Source organism: Pseudorasbora parva, chromosome 5 (assembly GCF_024679245.1).
Source record: "Pseudorasbora parva isolate DD20220531a chromosome 5, ASM2467924v1, whole genome shotgun sequence".
Taxonomy (NCBI): Eukaryota; Metazoa; Chordata; class Actinopteri; order Cypriniformes; family Gobionidae; genus Pseudorasbora; species Pseudorasbora parva.
The window spans coordinates 26,894,491-26,920,729 of record NC_090176.1 but is presented as its reverse complement, the minus strand read 5'-3'; the positions used below and the strand labels follow the sequence as shown (position 1 = coordinate 26,920,729).

Below are 26,239 nucleotides of genomic sequence, written 5' to 3'. Positions count from 1 at the left end.
CTGCTTGTCTCAGACTGTAACAGAACAAAAATACGGCTGAAAAAACAGTGAAACCTTTCTAAATTTAGCAGGACATTCTCAAACATTCTCTGAATTGCTTTGAGATTAAATGACCCCGATGTACACTCTTAAAAACAAAGGTTCCAAAAGGGTGGTTTTCATAGCAATCCCATTGAAAAACTCAAAGAGCCTTTTGGTGAAAGGTTCATAAAATAACCATTTTTCTTTCATATTGAAATAATCTGAAAAAAAACTTTTTTTATACTAAAGAACATTTTGAGCAATGTAATGGTTCTGTGCATTCTTTAAAAAGTTTTGGAGTGATTCCATAGAAGAACAATTTTGTATTTCCCAAAGAACAGTTCTTAAAATAACCTTATAGACCATTTTAAATTTTTCACTATAAAGAACCTTTTGTCCAGTGGTAAAATCCAATGGAATTTAAGGTAACACTTTAGTATGGGGAACACACATTAACTGACTTTTGCCATAAGCCCTTCATTTTCTTCTTATTAATAGATAGAATCTATTATTAATAGATTCTTATTGTTAGGTATGTTTAGGTACTGAGTAGGATTAAGGGATGTAGAAAAAGCTCATGCAATAAGGCATTAATATGTGCTTTATAAGTACTAATAAACAGCCAATATCCCAGTTAAGAAACTTTATTTTTTAAGAGTGTACATAAAAGTGTACATTAAAAAAATACATGGATTTCTAGTTTGGTTTGTGCTTCAGGCAGAACCTCTAACTGTCAGGTCTAATTTCTCACAGCACCTCAAATTTGACTTTTAAAATCCCATTAAAAGCATTTTGACCAAGCACTTCTAGCAAATGGACAGAACAGCTCTCATCTGAGCGCAGTTTAGCGGCAACTCCAACTCTATCATTTCTCCATCTGCAGAGTGCATGTGTTTGCATCAGGAGGATCACAGACACATGGGAAATGATTGGATAATGATATAGAAAGGGGGAAAAACGCCTCTAGATCTCTCTCATCTTCATGGCATTGTATAGGAGAGAGGGAGGTAAGAGTCAATCTGACGAAGATTATAGAGGACTTGAACAGGTGCCTGTTGTTGTGCCCTATTTCAGTAATGTACTGTAATGTAGGCTCCAAAGTGTTTGGGCTGAAAGGTGTCTCACCCCCTGTGATCCAAATTACGGAGCACACTGATGAAGGCAAGAGTCTAACGAAGCCCACTGTGCTGTAGAAACACAGACATTTAGCCGAGCTGACTATTAGAAATGTCAAAAAGTGGACACAGATGCAGTTTTCGGTTTTTATAACCGATGTGCCTCCTGCATACCTGCAAGACAAGCCACAAGTATAATTAGCCTACTTGTATAATTTCATCCAAGCCACTTTACCTATGCAGCTGAACATTTGTTGAAGACAGGTTGCCCACCAGAGATAATCTGTCGTCATTTACTCACGCTCATGTCAGTGCATGTCTTACTTTCAATTAACACAAAATACATTTAAATTTAAAGAAAGAAATACATTTAAATCTGACAGATATTTCCTAAACCTTTATGGACAGCTGAATCAGTGACAAAATTCAAGAAAACACCTCTTCCATTAGCACTTAATTGCATCGTGCTGACTTCAATAACAACAATAATTTGAAAAGAAAATCGCGCGGCTCTGCGACGTGCCACGGATTGCGCAATCACGTCTGAAAGCTCACTCTAGACGTAGACGGAACAAACGGCCTTTACAGAAAAAAAACCCATCCATCTCCAACTTCAAAATCGTCCAACATCGTTGTTTAACCTTTTTTTGCTAAAGGATGTTTGTATTAGTCTTCGCACGAACGCTTTGTAAACACGGGCCGGTAGGCCTACTTCTGCCTTCCTCTATAGCGTAATCTTTTCGACGTGATTGCGCAGTCCGTAATGTGTCGCAGAGCAGCGCAAGAAATTTTTTGGTTAAAAAGTATATATTTTTTAAAAAATGACGACGGTATTGCTATAGATAAGACACGATTCCTCAGGATCGTGCAGAGTCCTTTGAAGCCGCCATTAAAAGCGCTTTAAAACTGCATTGATTTGTTAATTTTGGTTGCCATTGAAATACACTGTGTTGGAAAAAAATCCTGAGATGTATTCCGCTAACTGTCGTACGTGCTTTAATGAGAGCCTGGCGTTTCAGAGTATGAAAATACAAATCATTCATAACCCTGACTTTGTAACAACTACATTTTAGTCTGTTCAGCTTCAGTAGACTTGGAATATAGAGCACAAGTCATTTAAGCTCCTTTTTTAAATACTTTTTTTTTTGTCTTTTTCGGTCCTTGACAGCCCCAGTACTCATTCACTTCATTATATTGAAAAGAGTGGCCAGGATATTCTTCAAAAATCTCTCTTTGTGCCCCACAGAAGAAAAAAAGTCATAGATGTTTTGACTGAACCTCTACAGTTATTCAACTGCCAGACACTGACCAAATGACATATTATTCAAAGCGGCTTACAGTGCATTTAAGGCACTTATTCTTTAAGTTGCCTGAATTGGACCTTGGTGTGTTTAGTGTCATTGAATCACAGGAGCTTTAGTTCAGGTGTTCCCAAAATACACCTGATGAACACACAGAAAGCTGTAAGCGTACAGACACAAAAAGACAGGGCCTATTGGTATATAACAGTGTATATAAAATAAAGTGCATGTGGATGACCTCTGATTGTGGGTTATTTATTGCTCATGGCTGTGAGTTGTGGGGTTGCAGAGCTCCCCCTGTTGATCAGTTTTTAAACTGCACTAGTTTCATTAAATATGCTGACATGCATAACTTTGGAACTGAAACATTTTTATATGCATAGCCATGAGGAAGTTAACAGCCTATGGCAGACATTTAGGTTTAGATATTACCCATAATTCACAGCTTCCTGTAATGGAGCAAGTAACCATTCTGGTCAGTAGCCTTCAGCTGGAAGGAAATCCGTTTATAAAAACTTAACTTATAAATACAGATGTCAGTGTATTTTTCTTTAAGATACCCTGAGGTCTCTCTCTCTCTCCCCTTCTTTCTGTCTGTCTTCTCTCATTCTCTGTCGTTTTTTCTTCCTCTGTGAGCTAATTAACCTGGTTGCTCTGTAGTAATGAGTTCTCTCTGGTGGCAGGCGGGCTCTGAAAGGGGAGGCGCAGGCTAGCGATCCTCTCTGGCCGTATCATCGGGACATTGTCAGGCCAAACAATGGGCTTATCTGCCTGCTTTTCGCCACCAACCCCCCCTCCCCAATACCCCCCCCCCCCCCCCTCCACCCTCCCGATTAACAGGGAGGAACCGGGGAGATGGAGAAAAGGGCATGTCCTTGCACAGGCCCAATAAATGTCAGGGAAAAGGCCAGGGGAGCAGCCGTACCCTATATGCATTAGGATCTAGAATAAAGCACAGGTCAGGATTAAGGTGGGTTGAGCAAGAGAAAAAACATGCCTTAAGACATACTTCAGCTTCAAAGAAGAGAGGTTGAGAACATGCCAGTTATTCTAGGACAACTTCTTATTACATTAATGCATTTGGCAGACTAAAGCAACATACTTTGCATTAAATGTTTTTTTTAACGTAAGAGCAGGTGCCATTTTTTTAACATGAATGTGAAAGACACAAGACGTGGTGCCATCCGCTTTATTATAGCTGTATAAAAACAGTTTGTTATGTTTGTATATGTTATCATATTATTTGCATTTATTTTCATGATCAAACACACTGGCTTGTAGTACATGTAATTGTACAGTTTACTGCTCTTCTAGTTATTTACAATTGGAAGCACATTCCCCGAAAATAGCTTACTTTCACGTTACATGAATTCCCTCAGAATCGAACCCAAGACCTTAGCAAAAGGAATGCTTCTTTCATTTTATTCTAGTATATTATTCTATACAATTAAGCAGAATATATGCATTTGTATGTCACATTCATAGCTAAAGATCTTAAAAAATGAGACTTCATGATATTTATACATAATCTCTATGTCACTTCAGAAGAGGTGTAATTAAGTACTCTATAATTAATTTATGGTTACATAAGTATAAATGGATAAATTACAGGATCGTTGTCAGTGTGGCAGTGCATGTGTTTGTAAAGTTCAAAATTATGATTGGGAGAATTACATTACAGAAACAGAAAACAGTATGAAAACATCCCCTTTAAATAGAATTAATGCAACAACAAAAAACTCACCTAAAGGATTATTAGGAACACCTGTTCAATTTCTCATTAATGCAATTATCTAATCAACCAATCACATGGCAGTTGCTTCAATGCATTTAGGGGTGTGGTCCTGGTCAAGACAATCTCCTGAACTCCAAACTGAGTGTCGATTTGAAAGTTTTTTTTAAGCAATTTTGAGCATGGCATGGTTGTTGGTGCCAGATGGGCCGGCCTGAGTATTTCACAGTCTGCTCAGTTACTTGGTTTTTCCCACACAACCGATTTCTAGGGTTTACAAAGAATGGTGTGAAAAGGGAAAAACATGCAGCAGTCCTGTGGGCAAAAATGCCTTGTTGATGTAGAGGTCAGAGGAGAATGGGCCGACTGATTCAAGCTGATAGAAGAGCAACTTTGACTGAAATAACGCACAACCTTGAGGCGGATGGGTACCACTCATCTCCACTACAAATAAGAAGAAGAGGCTACAATTTGCAATCTTTTTTTTACAATCTTACCAAAAAGTGGACAGTTGAAGACTGGAAAAATGTTGCCTGCATGGTCTGATGAGTCTCGATTTCTGTTAAGACATTCAGATGGTCAGAATTTGGTGTAAACAGAATGAGAACATGGATCCATTATGATTTGTTACCACTGTGGAGGCTGGTGGTGGTGGAGTAATGGTGTGTGGGTTGTTTTCTTGGCACACTTTAGGCCCCTTAGTACCAATTGGCCATCGTTTAAATGCCACGGCCTACCTGAGCATTGATTCGGACCATGTCCATCCCTTTATGACCACCATGTATCCATCCTCTGATGGCTACTTCCAGCAGGATAATGCACCATGTCACAAAGCTTGAATCATTTTTAAACTGACAATGAGTTTACTGTACCTAAATGGCCACCACAGTCACCAGATCTCAGCCCAATGTGGTTTGCAAGATGCTATCCTATCAATATGGGCCAATATTTCTAAAGAATGCTTTCAGCACCTTGTTGAATCAATACCACGTAGAATTAAGGCGAAAGGGAGTCAAACACAGTATTAGTATGGTGTTCCTAATAATCCTTTAGGTGAGTGTATATGCTGGGGTGGTACCCTTTCAAAAAGTACAAATAGGGTTCCACCCTAGTGAGAGCTTATTTTTCTAAGAATGTAGAGGTATATAGAAGTGTAGCCCACGTGAATTTAAATGAAAATCAGGCGAAAAAAAGCTGAGATTAATTCCTGAAATATTCTGGATGCTCTGCTCTAGCATAACCTTGAATCAATTCTTGAAGCAATATTTCAAATAAGAGCCTTGTGGCAACAAGAGTCCAGAGGCCTCTCGTTCCTTTTCTTCTCCTCCTGAATTTCTTAGTGAGGTAAGAATGGAGTAATGAGAGAAGGGGGGAGGTCTAGAGATCTAGAGCTCACCTCATTTCCTCCATCCATAGCACGAGTGGCCACTTAGCACTGTGTACAAGAGTACCAAGTTTGGAGGAGCAGAAGGAATGGAAAACGAGAGAGAGAGAGAGAGAGAGAGAGAGAGAGAGAGAGAGAGAGAGAGAGAGAGAGAGAGAGAGAGAGAAAATCAGGGATGAGAGTAAGTGCTAGGAAGTGGTGAAAAAAGACAGGAAGAGAAATCGAAGAGGATGAGAGGATTGGTCTTAAAATGCTCCATTTCCCATCTCAGATTGAAGCGGATTTCAGATGGACCTTTGTAAAGCAAAAGTGTGGCTTGGAGGAAGTAGAGACAAGAGGATTGGGTTTAGGGCATTTTGATAGGCATAGTTTAATGCTGGGAAATAAATGTGTCTCTCTCTCTCTGTGCAGCAGGGCCACCCACAGAACAACAACCCAAACAAAGATGCCTCTGTTGGGGCCCCCTGCTCCCACAGAAGCCCTTGAGTGGCTGGAGGTCTGCAAGAAACCTTCAAGACCCCTTCATTTGTCCATTCACACAAACACAAACACACACACACACACACACACACACACACACACACACACACACACACACACACACACACACACACACACACACACACTCACAAATACATGCACAGACACACATATACACATCACTGCTAATTAATCCAGAGATTACCAAACCAATTACAGCCATACTCCATCTAATTAGAAATTATTTAAAGCATTTTCCAATTAGGCTTTACACACTCATTAAAAAAGACCACCATGCATCAGAAACAGCTCATAGAGGGAAGAGTTTACACAAGTGTGTGTAGCTGTGAATGTATACACTTCCACTGGCCACGTCCCAAACACTTTCACCCTTCCTCATCCCCAAATCTGCCCAAAAAAGGGGAAAACACCTTAATTTATGTCATACCATGTGACATCATTAAAGAGATAAATCAGAGAGAGACAAAAATAAACATAATCATTTACTTTCTTCTGTGGAGGATAAAATAACATAGTTTGAACAACGTTTCATCTGTTGTTGTCAGTTTAATGAAAGTTAATGGTGTACAAAAATGTTAAGCTTCCAAAAGGACAAATTTGGAATAATAATCCAACATTTAACTGTAATTCACTCTCACATCAAATCAAATTACTGATCAATCATGTATACGGAACCTAAATCAAATATGACGACATGTCAATAACATCAAACTTGAAGATACTGATGCTTGTGTCATGACATCAAGTCACATGACAATCAAGAACCATAATTTGGGCTCTGTATACATTAGTGAATAACTTTACATAAACTTACATTTCGCTGTGTTCATATATATATATATATATATATATATATATATATATATATATATATATATATATATATATATATATATATATATATATATATATATATATATATATATATATATATATATATATATATTTACTAGTGCGTGCAGGACACTATAGTTATGTGTGTTATAAGTGAGGATAGCAAAACAATGTAAACTGTAGGAAGAATTATTTTGGTATAATATGTCACAGTGAACTAGTGTAAAATCAAAATGTGGGACCAAAATTATTTAGACACTTGACCTGAAGTGTATTTTTTTATTGCTAATGCAACCTTTTACATCACATACTGAACATTGCTTGGTCATTGATTACATTGATTACATTACTTAAATTTAACAGCTGACTGGATGATTTGTAATCCATTACAAACCTTTCTATGAAAGTTATCTGACATTATCCAGATGAATTTGTTCTGACACAGTTTAACTCTTCATATTTAATTACCATTTTCTAAATTATAGCAAACAAAATGTAATGATGTGATAAAATAATGAAGGTGTCTGAATAAATTTTGGTTTGACTGTATGTTATGGGGTGATGAAATGAGAAATCAACTTTGCCTTGAGCTTTTGATATATAAAAGGTCATCATGGTTTCAGAGCTGAAAGTTTCAGAGCTGAAAATGTCATTGTTAGTCAAAGAAAAGCTTTTATAGACACCAGGCCCAAAAATCTTACAATACAAATGTAATGTATACAAATCTTACAAATGTTTCAAACTATTTGTAAATTGTGAGAAAATTGCTATTTTAACTAAAGGACAGAGACGTTTCAGCATAGATTTTGAGCAAGTCGCCTGTCAATCGCGTCATATCTGCGGTACCCTCGTTTTTATTCTGCAGAAGCGCTTTTCTCTTAGAAGTGTGAACATGTCACGGAGGAACGTCATGACATAATTTTAAACACACTTAAATATATCTGATATGATAAACAGAGCTGCTTTACCTGACCGGAAAAAGCGGAAGTGCGAGCGCCCGGCAACTGTGTCCCGTCCGTCATAATAAAAGTCCTGGTACTCGTGAGCCGTGTGTTTGTATAACAATCGCTCCAGCGGCCGTGCTCAGCCCCACAACATTCGGTCCTGCTCTGCTTTACACTATAGTAACGTTAATAACCGTATCCATGAACATGATTTCTGCCCGAGTCCTATTTTCCACCGGCTGTGAGGTGAAGACCACATGTCCCAAGATACTGCGCTCACACCATAGATTGTAAAAAAATATGGACGTAGTGTCCGTGACGTCACCCATAGGATTCCGATAAGCCGTTCTGAAGCTTAAAAGTAGGGGCAAGCTGGGCGTTGCCATCTTGTGAGCGAGTCATCGCGTGTCACTCCCGGATAACAGAAAATGGGCAAAAAGGCGGGATGTCCGCGGAGCTGAGGTGACGCAATAACTATAGACGGCAGATAAATGGCTATCCACTTGTAACCACGCCCTTAATTATGCAGAACTTTAAGGCTTTATATAACGTAAACGAATGAGTTATAAAAAAAATTCACCCCCCTCACAGTTGTCATGAAGATCAAAATTAGCCTTATAAGCCAAAACCACAATTTGTACCACGCTGTAAACATGTTTTTTTCTGCTGTAAAGTTGAGAATTATAACATGGGGCTCAATGAGATTCTGCTCCCTTCTGGAGCCTGAAGTGGTGTTGTGCCCTAGTGGTTCTAACGTGTTAGCAACTCCGAAAGTTTATCAAAACGGTTTCCCAGCATCAAAAATGTCTGGCTGTTGCGTTTTCGGTTGCACTAATCGCTATTGTGTGAAGAATAAGAATAAATGTAGAAAATTGTATTGGACATTTTGTACATGCCCACAGACAACGTATTCATAAGCATCCGGATATGCTTGTCTCGGGTGTACATGCTCGGTTTCTCAACTAAATACGTATATATCCGACCACCTGGCCATCTGCTAACGTCTTCTATCCACTCCACTATAGTACACGGATCTGGTAGCCGAATACCATTTGATAAAGTCAACTTTTTAAAATAACTCTCGGTTTGTGTTGCTTAAACCCGCTCACGTAGCTTGACATGATGCTGATTCTCGCCACAGTTTGTTGCCAAAATGCGCGCGCATACGTTGCTACGTCATCATTGTATACAAACAGTAAAAGGGTCTATAGGCTTCAAGAGAGATCGCGGGAGGTTGCCGCTTGGCTCACACTTGGCGTCATTAAACTACGCCTTTGTTTAGAATAGGTGCTCTCCAGTGGACAGAAAGTTGCATAGTGCACCTTAAACGAGTAAAACATGTTTTTATATGAAATAGTATTGCATTGTTATAGATCGTTTTGCTTATGTATACGTGTAGAACATATCTTCAGCATGCTGGCTTCAGACATGTATGGGCCAGCTGGGCCTGCAATGCGCATTGTCCCGGGGCTGTGTGTTTTCCAGAGGGGCTACCAAAACGGAAGCCCGTCGGCAGGCCTATGAATCTCATAATATTGCTTTCTTGATCTTCGCTATTCACTCACTTGGCAGTTCGCGCTTATATCGACCGATCGTCCGGGCTATAATACAAAAATAATAGTCCAATCAATCACCGGTGGATGAGAAATAAATCATTGTGTTTGTTTGATAAAGACGTTTACGAGCCCTGTGATCGAAAGAATTCCGGTTGCCACTTTCAAAACAATCCCTCATGTGAACTGAACTGACAGGGGCATAGGTATAACAAGGGAGCTGAAGCTCATTAAATATGCAAATCCTTATCCTTATTCAATCCTATCCGTGGGCGCCAAAAAAGTCTCCAGTGCGCACACCCATCAAAACCCAGCGTTTTGCAGAGATCCTCAAAACCAGTGTAGAAAATAGCCTATTACTTATTGGTTATGATGTTTTTGAATGTAAAAACCACACAAACATCATTAGTTGACCTCAGACAACAGTTTAAAAAAATAAAAAGCCAGTTCATGACACCTTCAATATTTATTGCATTATTTTATTCTCATGTGTATTACCTTGATGGTATTTTGTCTTGACAATAAACTCTTATAAACTCATTAATCTTTTTGCTGTTTGTCATACCACCTGTTATATGGCGTTTATCAGTAAGGTAAAAAGCATACTTTGGTATTTCAGGTGGATATTAACATTGTAAAGAAGAAGAAGAAAAACTTTTTTTTAAAGAAATTATGGTGGATTTCTGGCAACCACATTGAGCTAAAACATTGCTCTGGAGAAGAAAGAAATCAAACTGATTTGGAATGACATGAGAGTAAATGATGATAGAACTTAAATAATTAATTGAGCAATCCCTTTAAACAGCCATACACATTAAGATGATGCTCATATAAACAATAACAGAGAGTTATGTTTGCGACCAGTGGTTTCTACGTCAGTGTCACTTTATGCAACAGATGAGAGAATTGTCAATCCCAGAAGCACTCGAGTGAACCAATAAAGAATCTGACATCATGACAGGCATGTCAATATTCAAGACAATTCAAGACAAATCCTGTGTGTTTCTATCAAATAAATTCCTGTCATAAAACAATACTCTCCATGTCTCCCTCCACCCACTACGGCTGTCTCCTCCACCTTTCCCTTTCTCTCTCCTACACACACGCACATACACACACTCCCGTCTAACCACTCTCTCTCTCTCTTCACCTATTTGAGATTGAGTCTGTCTCTGAGGGATTGCTGTTCAGCGGTTGTCAGGCTAAATTGAAAAGATGATCCACAGAGCCATGGGGTAAACACAGGAGCCTTTTGATCTGAAGAGTCCACAGTTAAATAAATAGCGAAGTGAGCGCTCCGTGCCACACAGCCCCTCCGGGCTTCATTAGTCTCCAATTACAGGTTCATTCATCTGTGAAATGCAGAAATGCAACAGCTGTATAAACCGCTTATGGAGCGGCAATTTGCTTGCTATCCACAACATTGATGTTATCAGGCCCTAATATGGCACAGTATTTATTATTACATAATGTTAGAGGGCTTGTCTACAGCAATTTTGATAATTAACTCTAGGTCTAGCTGTATCTCTGCTCATTTTTTTTGGTGCTTCAGGAGTTCAGCCTGCAAGCATGTTGCACACAGCCACAGCTACTGAAATGGTATTTAAAATGTAACTATTACTGATTAGAGTTGAAAAAACTGAAAGAGGCTTTATAGAAAAATGAGAAGAAATAGGGAGACGAAAGCCAAGTATCTGTGAGAAAATGTCGAAAAGGAGTGGGGAAAAGCAAGACAGAACACAAAGCTATGGGGGAAGGGACCGCACACGGCATAACCGGCCTTCTTCCTTACTCGACAACCATAAGTGGTATTCTGATTATTGTGCTCACACACACACACACACACACACACACACACACACACACACACACACACACACACACACACACACACACACACACACACACACACACACACACACACACACACACACACACACACACACACACACACACACACAGCATCCCTTCGGACTGAGGCACAATGGCTGTATGAAAGTCATCAACCCCCTCCCCCTTAAAGTGTCCCTCCACCTCCCCTTTGGAGTCTGTTTCATCATTTTAATTAATTTCTAATCAGGCGACAGTAAACTAATCAAGGTCTGCATAAAAACAGGGGCGGCTGTTTTTGACTGAGGAGCCACCGCAGAGTCTTGACTCTGACAGCATACTGAGCACTGCAGCCGTATCATACGAGACACATTCACGACTCCAGGACTGAGGATTTAATGGGTGCTGCGGGATCTCAAAATCCAGATTAGTAATTAAATCTGCCAAAAGTGTAAATGCAAAAATCTGAAATTTAGCAACAATGTGAAATATACAAAACCTGAAATATGAAATAATGCTAAATAATTAAAATCTAAACAAAAACAATATACTTTATACAAATTAAATAAAAATAGACAAATTGAATAAATATTAAGTATTTTTTGTGATCAAACTCTTACATCTAATTAAATAATTAAAAAATATGATTTTAAAAAGTAAGCTAAACTGCCATTGCACATTTGTTTTTTTTCACAGGCTGATGCACAATTTTCACTATAATGCATCTTATACTGTCATATCCATGTTGTATAAATGTTGTAAAATTCCAGGAATTGTATATCTCTGTTTTACTTTTCCATTTTTCTTTTACCTAATTAGTTTTATTCTTTCTTTTTTATTATTAGCTTATTATTAATCTTTATAATAAGGTCCTAATGCATTAACTAACAATGACTGTTACAGTATTTATTTATCTTTGCTAATGTTAAAATTTGTTCATTGTTTGTTCATGTTAGCAGTGAATAGTAAACAACTTTTGATTTTAATAATGTATTAGTGAATGTAGAAATTATAATTTACAAAAAGTTGGCAAATCTAAAAAAAACAAGTTACCTAAAAAATTAAGATAAGAAATTTTAATTATTAAATTGAAAATTTAATAATTTATTTTCTAATCATACATTTTAATTGCTCTGAACTTGAAACATTCCAGTAAGCCATTTCATACATTTAATTTAAAAATATAATGTAAAAAAATGTGTAAAGGAAATGACTAGCTTTAACTAGCTAATTCAATTGCCAACTTACTAATAGGTTACACAATGCTTTGGTAGCATCAGCTTAGCACAGCACTTGCTGAAAGATCAATATAATACATCATTCTAATACATTTAACATACTGTATATCTGTTCTCAAACTAAGCTCATGCTTCACTTATCACCATGATGGTAACCCTACTGAAAAAAAAAACAGAAACTTCTAAAATAGCATAAAACATTAAACACTACTAAAACTCCCACTTAATTTAAGCATGCACAAAAAAACATAATATAACACTTCATTTTGGCGTTTATTGTCCCTTTTGAGTGTCATGGCAAAGCATGCTGGGAAATCCTACCCCAGTTTCGGTTACATTTAAGTTAGTCTAAACTAAAAGAAACAAGTTCATAAAACTGAAAACAATTAAATTAATTTTAGATTACTTCAAATGTGTCAGTTTTGAGACCTCAAAAGAAAAAGTTCTAAATACTAAATAACTGTTTGTTTGAACTAATTTGTTTAATTTTAGTTGGCTCTACTCAAACAAATTCATTATTTTGAACATTAGGGCTTACAGTGTGTAGGTAACTACAAATGGAACCCAACTGTAAAGTGTTACCACTTTTTATATTTTAGTTTATATTTAAATATAAACTCTTAATATAATATAATCACTTTACTGATTTGACATTACACATTCACAACCTTTGTTCATGATTAAAATCTCATCCGAGGTACACAATGTGTTGGCTGAAATAGAGCGAGTCATGACAACAACAGTTTTCATTTTGTCTCCTGTCCTTTCGCTTTTGCTGTATTTGGAAAATATTGAATGTTGAGGCCAACTTTAAAAAAGACCTGATTATGTGCCAGGAAAATGAACAACATGACAAGCGGAGAGGACCCACTTGCTAACAGCCAACCTGCGGGAGGGGGAGAGTGGATTAAACATGGAAATCTCTAATCTCTCTCAGGCCTGTAGGATTATTCTGCTCTCTCTCAGTGTGAGCGGACATATTTACCCATGGTGAGTATATTTAGACTCTAAATTCCCCTGCTGCCTCTTCTACCCACTGGCTGGCACTGGGAGAAGCAGGGGAAGGACGCCAAGCATGGGATAATAATACAGGGAGAGAGAGAGAGAGAGAGAGAGAGAGAGAGAGAGAGAGAGAGAGAGAGAGAGAGAGAGAGAGAGAGAGAGAGAGAGAGAGAGAGAGAGAGAGAGAGAGAGAGAGGGAGAGAGGGAGAGAGTTCCCCCTCCAGCAGAAAGCAAAGGGAGAGGATTAGGCCTCTCATCTCCCGGTGCATCATCCACTCCCTCCACTGATGGTGTTTTATGATATCCAGCAGCACAGAGGGATGATCCCATTACACGCCAATGAACAGTCCGACCAATACACAACCACAGCAACCACATTACACAATTACAGCACACTACACGCCAATACCCCCGCCACTCTATGCCAATAAATACTGCTGGACTAACCCATTATCCAATAAACAACCCCTCCGGTCAACAATTACAGCATGCTTATGAAGTATACACCAAAGGTCAAGTAATACCCATACAGTACGAGAGGTCTTCCTAGTCACTAGGACACACCATTACAGCAGAGTTCACGCAACAGCACTCAAAGAAAGCATATCATGCACTTGTTAGATAGCTTTATTAAATATTTTACATTTTTATTTTTCATCGCTAGCATTACATTGAAATAGAGCCACTTAATATAAACCAGAAATGTCATGTAACAGTGGCATTTTTGGGTCACTTCGGCCAATTCGAGATAAAACGTAAAAAGTTACGTTTTTTTAAAATAATTTTCAATAATACTTTATTTATTTATTTAGTTTACTATTAATATGCCAACAAAATACATTTTAAATCAGGTTTTATCCAATTGTCAGAATTCTGTTCTGGAAATGCATGCAAATTAGTGCAAAGATAATACCTCATTTGCACATTTATACATTTCAGAAAACTTATAATACAAAACAATTGTTTTAATTTACTGTGATTAATCAACTGGGGAAAGTATAGTGATATCTATTCATTACATGTTTGTTTTTTTACCCTATTCACATAATGTCAGAGGCTGATTACACAGAGCAAATGTATGTGAATACGGGATATTTCTGCCACAGGCTTTTAGACAAACAATTTTCAAACTACAATCATGCAAATTAATTTTGATCTTATTATTTTTATTATTGTTATTTGAACGTTCCAATCAAAATCCACTTGGCTCAAATATCATGTGCATGACGCTTCTGAAATAAACCATTTAACCATCACACAGACATGCCCCTATTCGGAGTGAGTTACTACAAACCCTCACACAAATAATATGAAATAGTATGCTTGCCATTAATCATACAAATCTAATCATTTACAGTACTGTTACAGAAAAGGGAATTGAAAAGGAGGATCTATGTCCTAGAAGGAGGATGTAGGTTCACCCACAATGTGGGTGGAGGGGAGGAGGAGTCATTAAACCTCATTAACACAGCACCTGTCTCCTCTAACAGGTGTAACTTTACCTCATCTTCTCTACCTGTCTCAAATGGACCCTTGGGTGACTGTTGACCTTACACGTGAACTTGAGAGGCATCACGTAACAGCTTTACATTCATCTTCTATAGATGAAAGGACAGTGGCTGGTAAGGGTGTCTGACTTTGATGTATGAGCCGGAGTGACTGAATGACAGTTCCAATGGTCATTAGGGGACTCAAACTCAAGAAAAGCAAAGGACAGGTCATGTGTCTTATCTACGGCATTATTTACAGTTCATAGTGGACAAGACGAGGGCAAAACAAGCAACATTTGACCCTTTTAACAACTGTTAATCTTCAGTCAAAAAAAAAACGGTCAATGTTTACTTATGAAAAATGTTAATTGCATCATATTAAACAGCAAAATGCAATCACGCAGATCATTTGACGTTTTACTTTCGTTTCTCCTTTGTGTTTGGGGTTTTTACTTTATCTTCTTTTTTTAAATTGTAAAGCACTTCACATTCTATTAAATGTTGTATAAAAATAAACTTTTACTATCTTATCAAAACAAATATTTGTTTGAAAAAAAAGATTTCATAACAATGACATTCTTAGATTTCATAATAACATTCTATAATAATGAAAAACCAACAAACACAAATCAGATAAAAATATGGGATCATAAGTCTCCTTTTCACATGTAGCAATGTCTGATTTTTATACTGAAGTATACATTAATTATTATCATTAAAACTTATTTTACATTATGTCTTTCCGCACGGCAAGAAAAATGTGAAACAAATGTGTACAGTATAAAGGATGTTTGGATGAGCTGATTGATTATTCAGTTCATGTTTCTTCTCTCGGCTCTAATGATGACAGTCCTGTGATTCGGCAGACTTGAATCAACTCTCATCCAAAAAATGCCAAAGTAGCCTGAGATCTGAATTTAGTAATCAATGACTGAAGGTGATGAAGACGTGAATCAGGCAAAATTAATAAAACAAGTGCTCGTGTGAGCGCCATGCACTGCTTCTTAAGGTAAGAAATGTAGGTTGTGCGTTCAAGGGAGTTGAAGAGGAGAAGGGGGCATCTTGTAACCAACATGCGGGGGCAGGAGCTGAACACCCCTAATCATGCCTCCAGCACTGCAGAGAGGAGGAGGGAGACTGAAAGACAGGAATATGGGAAGCAGACCAAGGAAATCCTGTTCTTAAGATTGGCAAGCGTAGAATCGGCATTGGAGTCTAAAAAAAATTAAAAATTAGGGGATTTGGGATTTTACCAAGACACTAAACCCAGGAGGAACGGTGTTTGTTCAATTTTTCCTTTATTCTTTTTAGTCATTTTCCTTTTGCTCTGAGAGGGGCCTGTAGGGCCCCATGTGCTACGGAGGTGAGCATGTTTCAGACTGCGCTCAGAGGATGGTGCAAAGAGCCACAGGAAACAGCACTCAAACGATTTTACAGTCTGAGTCCAAAGAAAGCACATCTCAAAGAACAGTCATGCGTCTATTCAGGATCAAACAGCCTTAATTATTTTTCATATTCACAGTAACAGGCCCAACAATACCCCTGCCACTAAATATATCATTTCCTTAGGCAAAGATTACATGTTGGTTTAGCTGAGGTATCGAATTACCTAATAAAGACGTGCGATACAGAGCGAAAACCAGCTACTCATATGCTCAAATAAGCAACAAATTAATTAAGAGTTCGCTATGCGTGGGGGGGGGGGGGGATCGCTAATGGCTGAGTCACTCTTGCATGATAGCACAACATAATTGCAGATTATTGCATCATAAATGTTTTGTTTTATATAAGCCATTTGAGGTGCCACCATGAAGTTTTGGCAACACTTCAGTAAAAATACACATCAGTAACATGTTTAAATAGTTTTCACTAAATCGTGTAAGCAAAATCTGGAAGAAAAACAATGTGTGAAACCTTAATAATTCACCTACACAAACTCAACATCTGGAACAAGATAGATCATTTATTATCTGAGTGACTTGGTCATCATGTTTTGCAGAGCTCTGTGCTCATTAACCCAAAACAAAGCACTATTTGGATCCGTCTCATCCGTATGTGCTTTTCTATCAACTGAGGGAAATTAATTAAAGAGCACTTGCTTTTCTGACTAACTCACTGCAAATCTCTAATGAATTTCCATAGCAGCATTAAAACAGAACAAGAGCTGAAAAAGTCTATTTGAATATTAGATTTCACATTTTAATTTTCAGCTTTAGGGTGAGCATTGTGTTAATATAAGCATTTCGTTCTATCATTTGCATGCATTCAGTCACTACAAAATCTTAATCAGCCGTTGTGCCATTTACCCCATAATGTATGCTTTAATTAAGGTCATCTTTAAGAGGGGACATTTTCAATTAAGTTTGCAGATCTTTTTTTTCTTATCTGATAAATTTGGTATTAGAAAATGGAAATATTTGATGTTTAGCATCTCAGGTTTGTTTTTTAAAAAATCTGTTGTTTCTGATGTTAACCCTTTTTTAGGAGACCGAAAAATGGGTCAAGTTTTGGCATTCATAGCTATAAAAAACTTGATAAATGTAATGAGAAATTCTTGATTTCATATGGAAAACTCTTTTCAAGTTTGCGACATAGTTGAGATACATTTTGTTTTATTTTAGAAGAGACATACCAGATTTGAAAATATTTTCTTTCCTGGAAATGCAAACATTGTCAATACAATGAAAGTGTCGAGTGTTGTTTAGGACTATATTTTCTTTGATTGTATGGGCAAAAACATTCTTCAAAATATCTTTCTTTTACCACAGTAGAAAGAATGTCATACAGGTCTGAATGCCAGCCAAACTTGGCCCCACACACAGCGCCTGGAAGTTCGGTCCGATCCATTGTGGAGCAACTATGCTTGAACCAGAGCTGTTCAAACCAATCATATTGTCAGGCAGGCTTCATCCACGTCACCAAAGGGCTCTTGGATTGAATTTGTTTACTAAACGGAAAACTATATATGTCTCAAAACTGATAAGTACCGTTTATCCTTAAAATCTTTTTACAACACCGGCAAAGAACATTTACACATCGTCATCTACTTCTTCCAACGTGCGGGCAGTTGAGTTCTGTTGACAACTATGCGTCGGTCAACAAACATCACTTTCTCCTTTGCTCTGATTGGTTGTAAGTCTATCCAACTGAGTGCAGATTCATTTTCACCTCATAATCACAACCCAATGGAGCAGTGTCAGATTCATAATTCTGACTAGAGTATGACGACGTCAGGCTACTGAATAACACAAGGGTAGATAAATTAGAGGGTAGAAAAATCCAAGAGAAACTAGCGAAATATTAAAGGGATCTCATTTGTTTTATAAGATAAGACTACTGCACAATAAAACAAACCAGATTTATAAAGTAAACATTAAATAAACATTAAGGAGTTAAAGGCAGAATGCACAACTGCTGGAAGAGAGTGAGCCAATCGTCAAGAGTCCTGTGATTGTAAATATGAAGGCAGAGTCATCATGGAGGATTACAACATTCTTATTGTTTGGGTATAATTGTTGCATCACCAACAATGCTTGCCAGTTACAGTAATACTATGAATAAAAATGAAAATAAGTCAAGCTTATTGTCATCATTTCGTCTTAATATCTCTGTGCAGTCCGGGATAAGTCGGTGCAGTGGTATATATCATGCCAGAGCGGATAAATTAGAATTGACACTAATAGCTTTGTAAAAACATGCACACACTAAGCATCAGAGTATTTCAGATCAATCCCAGCATGCCCCTGATCCGCCTTTTAAGGTAAAGGCCTGGGACGCTGACACTGCTTCTCCTGTGATGCAACAGGACCGAGATATCACAGCTCCAAGCCACCTGTCAATCTTCCATCCACCTCCCTGCGGACTCCCCACCCACCAAAGCCAAATTGCAGCTGGGCGGGCGTGTGCGTGCGTGTCGGGGGCTCGAGGGACGCTGCACAAAAGAGCGGAGAGCTGACCAGCGCTCAGGTGAAATTGAATTGGAAATCTTCCATGGCTCGTTAGCATAAGAAAGGAGCGTGTGGCTTTAGACAAAGACTCCTCTTCTCATGCAGAAAATCAATCTCTCCTGGGGCCCGGCTATTGTTCATCTCGGCAGTACAGGTGTCCCTTCAATGGTCCTTAATCAAAAGTGTCAAAACAAAGTTAGGAGTTATCTCCCCACTGCTGTCTGTTGGACCGTGTGCACGCGCCCGCGTGCTTGCACGCTCTTCTGTGTGCTGTGAAAGGATGTGTGCGTGCAACTTCAGCTGACGTGAATAAATGGAGATATTCAGGTATGTATCACAAAACATATTGATATTTACCTTGCTATGCTCTTCAGGGCTGACACAATAATTGGTTTACAGAATGGAAGGAAAAATAAGTGTCCTCATGCTCACTAAATGTCCCTCAGAAATCATCAGCACAGCATAACTTCTCTGTTGAACCAGCCACAGGGGTTATGGTAGCCTGTGTGTGTTTTTCTCAAAGCGGGGACACCAGAAATTGGCTGAGTGTATTGAGGCTGTAACACAATAAAGCGAGATGGAGAGCACTGGGCCGCTAGTCTGTTTGCAAAGCGCAGATTAAATAAACCTAAATGAAATACAGCAACCTTGTTTCTGAAAAAGAGCTGATGTCCACTGGCGTGTGATGGCAACATCCATCCCAAAAGACCTTCAGGACACACGAGCTGATCAGCATTAAGAAAACTGAGGAAATTTCATCTAGATTTGACATAATTCTCACCATTGAGGTTTAATGCAAGAGATTTAACCTTTTAATTATGGTGTCTCCAATAGGACATCCTCATCTTGAGCATCTCCAGACCTCCAGTAAAGCCGATCTCCCCAGGGCCCATCCTTCTAAAACCCATCCCCTCTGGTCAGGTCCCATGGGCCATCACCATGAAAACATTGGGTTGATTAAAAATCACTTAATAGAAGAGAAAAAATAAAGCTGTCTCATCAGCTTGACGGTTCCGCAGAGACTCATGGGACATCAGCCCTGAATAGCACAGAGCTATATTAGAATCCAGCACATATGGCTCATAAGAGATGATTAGATGGACATGTTCCTTTCAGTGCTCAGTGGTTACACTTGCTCTTCCTTTCTCTGTTCTGAAAATCTTCTTGTATGTCCTACAGAAGAAAGAAAGTTATATATATATGTGGGTTTTTTCCATTCTTAATCAACTGACACCCCTGACGACGGATTAAAAAAGTGCTAACTGACGTCCCATAAATATATTGGACATTTTGGACTCAAGGACATAAAATTTTCTGGCTTTTTGTGACAAGTGTGTCAGCCTGCAATGGCGTAAACAGGTGGAGGTGGAGCCATGCAGCTGGAGATGACAGGACAAACATGATGTCACTCAGTCCTTCAGTCCATCACTAACAGATGGCGGAGCTCCTCTAACATTCATCAACACTCAACAAAAGAGCCAAGACACCCCATTAAAAACAGACACTTTAGCTCATCCTTAGAACAAAAAAAGCATCTTAATAAAAAAATATTACAACAACAGCAATAAACATAAATTATTAATATTGTAATTTTAATATTTTATAAACATTTAAAAAAAAAGTAATATACTGTATAATAATAATGACTTTTTTTCTAGGTATTTTAGTGGGGTATTTAATTAATAATACACACAGAGACCCATATGAAAGACCCAATAATAATAATTTCTTACTATTAACTAGTTGCATATTAACATTCATCTATAGACCATCGGCTGTTTATTAGTACTTATAAAGAACATATTATTGCCTTATTCTGCATGACCTTATTCTACATCTTAATCCTACCCAATACCAAAATGTAACTACCTTACTAAGTATTAATTAATTAATTAAGAATTTGAGGCAAACATCATAGTTCATAGTATTGGACCTTAAACTAAAGTGTGATAATGTTAGTAGTAATAATTTATTGCTGCTGATGTTGTTGCAAAAATTATAATTTTAAAGGGTTAGTTTACCCCCCCAAAAAAAAGTTTCTAATGGTTATGAATCAGTGTATTGATTCATGATTCGGATCGCGTGTCAAACTGATGAAAATCACATGACATTGGGGACTGATGTATCAGTGTATCAGTGAATAGATACACTGATTCATAACCATTCGAAACCCTTTTTTTAAATCGGCTCATCACTATATAAGTCGTTATTTAGTTTTTATTTTTGGGCACAAAAACTATTCTTGTTGCTTCATAAAATTATTGTAGAGCCAATACTGTAAAAAATGATATGTTTATTAAGTTATGACAACTTATGTTTTTACATTGTTTTAACTCATCAAAATAAGTTAAGAAATGTTAAACTTGTTTTTATTAGTTATACAAGATGTAACTCATTTTTTAAAGTTAGTTTAACATAATTTGAAATAACTTAAACATCCAAGTTGATTGTACTGCAGTACAAAATGTGCTTTTTTTTCCAGCGTGTAGTGAGATGGACGTTGTAACCACGTCTTTAGTGCCTTTTATGGGTCTTGAGAGAGGAAATGACATTGGTGTCAATGAAGGCCTGTCTGAGCCATCGGATTTCAACAAAAATATCTTCATTTGTAATCCGAAGATAAACGGAGGTCTTACAGGTGTTGAACGACATTATGGCAAGTAATTATTGACAGAATTTTAATTTTTAAGTGAACTAACCCTTCAATACTTCAATACTTGGTGTAATGCTGTTTCATGCATACTGAGCTTTTTACACTGTTAAAGACTTGGATTCCCATCCTAAACAAAGTTTCAAAAACTAAGTTGGACGTTTGATGGAGTATTTCTGTGTCAAAAATACTCCTTTCCGGTATCTCACAAGTTTCGGAGAGTTTTTTTCGAGTATGGGTCGGCTTGACGTTAATATGAGCGGAAGGCCCTTGTATGGGCCGTATGGGCTCTACTCCCGGAAGGGTGCATGCACGCCGCCCATAAACACTGCTCTCAGGTGCAGCAGATCCACTCGTCCGTGCAACACGTCTGTCGCGACACGCTCCACTTTATTCCTATGGGTGACGTCAATCGACTTCAACGCTTCAGCACAGCATTACGGGAAGGTAGCACTGCATTTGAACCGATTTGAACGCAGAAATGACGGAAAGCGTCACAACATACGCTTTGGTCGTGTCGCAAAAGTGGATCTCCACTGTCACTGCTGTCACAGGACATCATGAAATCAACAGTTACCAAAGAAGTGTGTTTTTGATGGAGCCGTCCCAACGATAAAAGTTTACGGTCCTGCTTTGGAAACAGGCGGTGAGTAAAACTGCTTCAAATGTCTGTGTTGTTGGCTATCGTCGCGTAAGTAAACATCAGTAAACAACACGATCGTGTATAACGTTAGTTAATTTATCAATGGAGCATGTGATCTATGTTGTGTTTAAATACGTTTGTTTAGCTGACCACTATAGGTGTCAGTTTGTTTATTGTAAAACCATCCCAAACATAAACCTAGTGTTCTCACAAACCGTGCGTCGTCATTCAAATGTGCTAACGGTTACTCCATTGTTGTTTCTATGTATAACGTTACACTAGTCTGACGTGTAAAACCGTTTTGCTTGCTACTGCTAAGGTTTAGTCGCATACAATAGTCCATAAACCGAATCATGTCCTCATAAACTGCTCATAAACACAAATGTTGACAGTCCACTAAATACAGTACATACCACAGAGACGGACGTCCTGCTGTTGTTGCTTCTCCTGTTCAATTTATTTCATCCTCCGGATTTGATTCTGGATCATATCTGTATTAGTTGAATCTGATTGACAGCCATGGTTTATTTAGGGTAGCGTTTTCTTCTCCACGCTGGAGGACGTCACCTCTTTGTGTGCGCTTGTCATTCTTTAGCTCCGCCCACACGATACGCCTCCAGGCACTCGTTTTTTTTCCAGAAATACTCAAATATAATAAAACAAGACTTTTCGGAGATATGAAGTATGCAATACTGCTCTATAGGTACTCAAGATTGACATGAGATTGACTGAAACTGAGTGTTTCTCCCCCTTAATAATATCCAAAGACACTCATACGAGCGCCACAATTTAATGTGTCATATGCACATAGGCTAACCACTGTGACACTCTGACAGTGAACAATTCAGAGAGAACCTGAGTGTGGGTAGTCAGTGAAGAGATGCTGAGAGCTGGGCAGGTGACAAAAGTGGTTATCTTACACAGATCAAATGTGCGAACAGCAGCACAAGGATCAGATCTGAGCAAAAAACTGGAACTCAGCATTAAGATCTGTAATGTGAACATAGCCGCAGTGCGCCCAGACATCTGACGTGAGACTCAGGGGGACACTTCCCAACAAAAAAGAGATCAAGGGGGCATGACAAAAACAGAGCCGCCAGTAATCCCTCTGGCAGCTATATTGGATCAACCCTAATCTGTCTGAAGATGAAGAGTCTACAGTACCTCAGAAGGATTAGATCTAAAAAGCCTCTCTATGTTACCTTCAACCTCTGACTCCAAAGCCTCAAGGGCTCCGTCTCAGCCTTCTCTAAGTGAAACTGACCCCAGTCTAATGGACACACACTGTCAAACCAGAGGCTGCGAGCTCTGGCAGCACACTAAAGAGGCTGATTTCCTTGTGAGTATATTATACAAACCTGTTAGAAATGCTTAGCATTCTGGTGGCTGGTTTCACAGACCAGGTTAAAGCCTAGTCCCAGACCAAAATGGATGTTTGAGCTTGCAATGGCAAATCTTTAAATAGTTCAGTGTAACCCCTCCTGTTCGAACTGCCCGTTCTAAGCAGGACTCGAACCTGGGTCCGCTAGGCATGAAAGTTGGACGCTCTAACAAAGAAGCTAAAGGGTGCAACCTCTAGTGTCAATCGCTAGAGCATCTCCTAAGATCGTGCCAATGTTTTGTCTCAAGATGCACAAAAACATTAGTTTTTTTCTAAGGCTCATTTATAAAATCTACTTAAATGTCCTAATTAAAGGAACCGGGCCACAATTGGTTCACAATTTTTTGGGGAAAGATTTCATCTTTATATTATACAAATCTGCTCAATCTATATTCGTGTGGGAAGAGTGGAGAAATATTAGAAATATAATAGAAATATTAATTTTAAGGCTTAAAATCCACAACTTTTTCACAGATTTTTGCATCCGCTTACAGACTGGAAGAGTCTATGCTAGCTGCCGGAGGATACAGATTTAACAGAAAATTATGTAGTGTATGATGGGCAGAGATTTTTTTAGCTTTAGGCCCAATCCACATGGAGACACGTTTAGCTGTATAGGTATACATTTTGTACTGTATAGGTAGGGTATGCTTAGGGTTGGGGTGTAGGCGTTAATAAAACATCTGTTAAGCAGCAAATGTATTTATTGTTATTTTATCGTGAGATTTTGCCTCACCTCCTACCACTGCTGGACCCCCAACCACAACTCTTCTCCGTTTTTAGTGTATTTCTGTGGCAGAATTACAGCGCCACACACTGGCCTGGCATGTATACTACATCGTTTGTGCCGTTTTCATTGCTCTCGTGTGTACGCAGATATTTCTTGAAATGAGGAGAAAAAAAAGATTGGATTGGGAAAGCTCTGGCTTTGTGTGGACGGGGCCTTCGACTGAAATTTCATCTAGCTGGAGGATATTTTAAACATTTTGAGATGATTAGAGCACATTGTTTTTATTTGTCATGTGTCTCCTAGCAACGAGGCACACATTTCTCTGTGAGTTTATTGTGTTGGGAATGACTGTGATCCCCAGTCCTTTAGTGTATGATGCTCAGTTATTCTCTGTAACCATTTACAAAGTCAACAAGTGTATGATGCCTAAAACCTGTTCAGATTTTAAAGTTTTGTAGTATTTTCCAGCCTTGAACATAACCTTCGGCATACTGGAGTCAAAAGCCACGGGATGAGCAAATTGACTTTTTTGCTTACATGCTAAACTGTGTAATCATATGGCATAACTTCGAAATAGTAGAGGAAGCTTTAAAAAAGATCCAATGTCAAAGTCGCAAAGCCTTATAAAGAGGATCAACAAGCTGAAAGCCACATGAGGTGCGTGAGTAGGAGCGCAAACATTTTTCAAAGAGGGTGCTGGAGGAGGAGGGTGAAACATTTTTGACTCTGCTTGATTATTTCCATGTCAGAATGACATTGGAAATGACAACTTCACTGGCTGACACTGAGAGATGGACAGCTCTGACGGCACCACAACAGTCAACAGTCGATGAGTTCACCCTCTCCTTTAAAACCAACATGACTGACAGGAAACATGCAGCAATGTTGTTCCATTCACTGAGCTCACAATAGAGTGTGAACAATGGAATGAAACCAACAGAAAAGAAAGAGAACAAAATTGCCAGAAAACAACTCTAATGTACTATATAAACCAAGGTAAAAGACAAGACAGTGACTAAATGTTGCAACAAGGTTACCGCTGATGTTTATTATACATAAAGAAGACACTTTCAGGTGTAGATGCGTGGAAAAGCAGAACCTTAAATAACAGTCATTAGTAGTCCACTGACCCATGAACAACCTGTATTTCAAACGATAGGGCAAAGCGGCGCTCGGTTCAAACTCTGAGCCGACCAAGGTGAAACTGTTCCTCATGAGGCAAAGTGTGTTGAGATGAAGGGGGAGATATAGCGTGCTATTGAAAAACAAGGAGAAAGAAAAAGCAATCAGAGACCAGATGAGTGTGCACCGTGACAGGATCTCCCCAGGGTCAGGAAACAATGTCACCTCCCACACAAAAACACTCTTGGGGTCAGCAGAAAATACACCAGGCTGGCCAACATGTTGTCTGACTGAAAATACAAGAGAAGGGTGGGATAAAGTCAGTCAAAGTTGAGCACGTGGGAGAAAATTGGAACATACATGTACAGAGATGAGCAAAGAACTATGTAGAGTATGAAAGCAACAGATTACACCAAGATGAATTTCCATGTTGGTTTATGGATCAACAAGAAAAAGTGTCCACGATAAAGATAAGGAAAATGTTTTGAAAAGCAAGCTCAAAACATTACTCTAATGAGGAAAAAGTTACTCTTTGTATTTGCATCGGGTTTTTTATTGCATTTTTAAATGACTAATATGATTTAAAAATATATACATTAATATATGATTTAAAACTGTGTCTGTGTGTGTGTGTGTGTGTGTGTGTGTGTGTGTGTGTGTGTGTGTGTGTGTGTGTGTGTAAAAATGTATTACATTCAGATTACAAAGTTTTATTCATTATTACAATTTTGTGGAGACATGTCATATTTCAACCTGAACTAACCTTGCCATGTCAATAATATCAATAAGTTTTTTTTTTGTTTTGTTTTTTTACAATTAAT

At 38.4% G+C, this 26,239-nt stretch overlaps 1 long non-coding RNA gene across 3 annotated transcripts in view; it reads right to left on the bottom strand.

The window, feature by feature from the left end:
- The window catches only part of LOC137075286 (uncharacterized), a 116,996-nt gene that overhangs the window by 77,552 nt on the left and 13,205 nt on the right, over positions 1-26,239 (bottom strand). The gene's annotated exons all lie outside the window — the stretch shown is intronic.